Source organism: Polistes fuscatus, unplaced genomic scaffold, assembly GCF_010416935.1.
Source record: "Polistes fuscatus isolate 324 unplaced genomic scaffold, CU_Pfus_HIC Scaffold19, whole genome shotgun sequence".
Taxonomy (NCBI): Eukaryota; Metazoa; Arthropoda; class Insecta; order Hymenoptera; family Vespidae; genus Polistes; species Polistes fuscatus.
This window is the reverse complement of record NW_025113095.1, coordinates 85,558-89,426: the sequence shown is the minus strand read 5'-3', so window position 1 is coordinate 89,426 and position 3,869 is coordinate 85,558. Positions and strand designations below refer to the sequence as shown.

At 45.7% G+C, this 3,869-nt stretch overlaps 2 non-coding genes across 2 annotated transcripts; both read right to left on the bottom strand.

Moving 5' to 3' along the window:
• Positions 1 to 155, bottom strand: LOC122515972. The gene has a single exon (XR_006303456.1). It is a non-coding gene; the product is annotated as a 5.8S ribosomal RNA (ribosomal RNA).
• Positions 156 to 793: 638 nt separating this feature from the next.
• LOC122515978 lies at positions 794 to 2,709 on the bottom strand. Its single transcript, XR_006303461.1, has one exon. It is a non-coding gene; the product is annotated as a small subunit ribosomal RNA (ribosomal RNA).
• Positions 2,710 to 3,869: the final 1,160 nt, after the last annotated feature.

Genomic DNA, 3,869 nt, shown 5'->3' with positions numbered 1-3,869 from the left:
CGACCCTCAGCCAGGCGTGGTCCGGGAATTGTATCCGTGGACCGCAATGTGCGTTCGAAATGTCGATGTTCATGTGTCCTGCAGTTCACAAGTTGACGCGCAATTAGCTGCGTTCTTCATCGACCCACGAGCCAAGTGATCCACCGTTCAGGGTAATCGTATATAATCTGTACGTACGTTTTCAGGCGTACGTTATATTACCGTATCTCATAATACTCGGCGTTAACCAAGCATGGGTATCGTCCCTTAACTGAAAAAGCATGTTTACAGGCGTCAAACGCATATAATAATGTCTATGACAGTTAAGGCGACGAGGTGGAGTCTTCTCGTCAACTCTTCTCGGTCGTTCGAAAAAATGAGAAAAGAGGATTGAGATTTGCTACGAATCCGGGCGAATGAATCTTTAAAAATATATAATAAACCATCGACGTGGCGGCGTCCTCGGGCACGCTACACAAATATCCACGTCTCTCGCCGGGTCGATTAACGATTCTGACGTTAACGCGTATTTCAAAGACGCGCTAAAGCATCGTCGTATAAGTTCGATTCGACCGCGGCACAGGTTGCACCGGTTCATCAGCTAGACTCCGAAGCTAATAGAATTCACGAGTGCTATCTCATGCCTTCCAAAGCTTTCGTTCAAATTCCAACGGATGCCTCGATAAGCTTTTAACGACTTATGAAGCATCGCGTCTATTCTTACTGCGTAACTTATAAAGTCACGTTTATTCGTTCGATGTTTGTTTGTTCGTTCTTTCATTCTCGTTGCTCGTTCGAGCAACTTTTGTTACGTTAATGATCCTTCCGCAGGTTCACCTACGGAAACCTTGTTACGACTTTTACTTCCTCTAAATGATCAAGTTTGGTCATCTTCCCGGCAACATCGGCAGTGCCGAGGCACTGCCGCGCACCAGTCCGAAGACCTCACTAAATCATTCAATCGGTAGTAGCGACGGGCGGTGTGTACAAAGGGCAGGGACGTAATCAACGCGAGCTTATGACTCGCGCTTACTGGGAATTCCTCGTTCATGGGGAATAATTGCAAGCCCCAATCCCTAGCACGAAGGAGGTTCAGCGGGTTACCCGGGCCTTTCGGCCAGGGAAAACACGTTGATTCCTTCAGTGTAGCGCGCGTGCGGCCCAGAACATCTAAGGGCATCACAGACCTGTTATTGCTCAATCTCGTGCGGCTAAAAGCCGCCTGTCCCTCTAAGAAGATTTGTTGGTACGTTGGTAGTAAAAACCACTCGACCGAAGCCGAGGGCCTTCGTGATACCAGAATGTACGCCTATTTAGCAGGCTAGAGTCTCGTTCGTTATCGGAATTAACCAGACAAATCGCTCCACCAACTAAGAACGGCCATGCACCACCACCCACCGAATCAAGAAAGAGCTATCAATCTGTCAATCCTTCCGGTGTCCGGGCCTGGTGAGGTTTCCCGTGTTGAGTCAAATTAAGCCGCAGGCTCCACTCCTGGTGGTGCCCTTCCGTCAATTCCTTTAAGTTTCAGCTTTGCAACCATACTTCCCCCGGAACCCAAAAGCTTGGTTTCCCGGAAGCTGCCCGTCGTCATCGGAGGAACTTCGGCGGATCGCTAGCTGGCATCGTTTATGGTTAGAACTAGGGCGGTATCTGATCGCCTTCGAACCTCTAACTTTCGTTCTTGATTAATGAAAACATTTTGGCAAATGCTTTCGCTTCTGTCCGTCTTGCGACGATCCAAGAATTTCACCTCTAACGTCGCAATACGAATGCCCCCATCTGTCCCCTATTAATCATTACCTCGGAGTTCCGAAAACCAACAAAATAGAACCGAGGTCCTATTCCATTATTCCATGCACACAGTATTCAGGCGAGGCTAGCCTGCTTTAAGCACTCTAATTTGTTCAAAGTAAACGTACCGGCCCATCTCGACACTCAATGAAGAGCACCGCGATGGGATATTAGTTGGACCGCCCCGAAGGGCTAAGCCACCGGTAGGACGTCCCACATCATGCCAGTAAACACCGCGAGCGGTGAACCGACAGTGTGAAACACAGATTCAACTACGAGCTTTTAACCGCAACAACTTTAATATACGCTATTGGAGCTGGAATTACCGCGGCTGCTGGCACCAGACTTGCCCTCCAATGGATCCTTGTTAAAGGATTTAAAGTGTACTCATTCCGATTACGGGGCCTCGGATGAGTCCCGTATCGTTATTTTTCGTCACTACCTCCCCGTGCCGGGAGTGGGTAATTTGCGCGCCTGCTGCCTTCCTTGGATGTGGTAGCCGTTTCTCAGGCTCCCTCTCCGGAATCGAACCCTGATTCCCCGTTACCCGTTACAACCATGGTAGGCGCAGAACCTACCATCGACAGTTGATAAGGCAGACATTTGAAAGACTTGTCGCCGGTGCTAGGACCGTGCGATCAGCTCAAAGTTATTCAGAGTCATCAAAGTAAACGGTGGACGAATGTATTAACAAACGCCACCGATTGGTTTTGATCTAATAAAAGCGTTTCCTCCCATCTCTGGTTGGAACGCTCTGGTTTGCATGTATTAGCTCTAGAATTACCACAGTTATCCAAGTAAATGTGGGTACGATCTAAGAAACCATAACTGATTTAATGAGCCATTCGCGGTTTCACCTTAGCTCGGCATGCACTGAGACATGCATGGCTTAATCTTTGAGACAAGCATATGACTACTGGCAGGATCAACCAGGGAGCTGAATTTGCTCTTTACGAAGATATTTTTCTTTCTTTGCAACTCTTGTCGCGCCGACACGTATGCCGACGACGATGCTTATTTAATTTTATTTCAACCGTGGAACGTCCCTCTGGTCTCTCTCATTTTTCCTCCTCCAATCACCACCCATTTTTAAACCACTTTGAATCCAATTTTATATGGATTTTTATAGTCGTCACTTAGTATTAAGGGATTTTTAGAATTTACCCATATATTATACCAAGTGGTTTTTGGGTATTTTCTTTTTAATCTATTTTATATAGATTTTAGCAACGAACTTTTAATAACCCATTTATAATTTATTATTTGTGAGAGAGCAGCAGGTATTTCCCAACGGTATGAAATTATTTCAGTGCCAGAAGACGTACCAGCTCATCGACGCGGACAACGAGTTGAACCAGCGTCTCTACCCGAAAAACCCTTGTCTTCGGCATTCAAGGAGTTTCGGTATAAGCGTCAAAACTGCTTTGACATTATCGAGCGTACGAGAGTTACAGAAATAAATTTCTCTCACTTCGGTTGCTTCGATATATGCCTTTTGTATCGTATTATAATATTTTTCTTAGCTCTGCTCGGATTCGAGAGAGCGATGCTCAGTAAGTATCCACGTGATTTTCCGCGTTATTTCGAAAGGAACGACGGACAAACCAACGATGATAACCAACCTTTTTTAATAGGATACCACGTAGGGTCATTCGGTCAGAGACACCGACCCGTGGTAATGATGTGTCAATATTAATATTACTATTATCTGTATATATACACTACATATCGTGTATTTCTTCAAGGTGGCATTTTGGAACACCCAAAACATGCATCCCTCTTATATACAGACTACGCCGCCGAGCGTCCGGCGATGCCTGGGTTAAATGCACTGTCTCTTATGGGAGAAAACCCTCCAAAGCTCGTCCGAACTCACCTCTCCTCGAAAAACTTAGTTTTTTGGTAGGCATTGGTTAGATTCGAACGTTAATATTGGTTCGAGAAACCATTTCGTATCATCCTTCGGCCATTGCCGAGATGAACCCAACGGTAAAAAATTTCTTTTTACAAAATTTGTGTTTGTTTGTCTCTTTTATATCGAATATTCGGCCCCGATTGTCTGGCGACAACCAACTAAAAGTACGATACAGTTACAA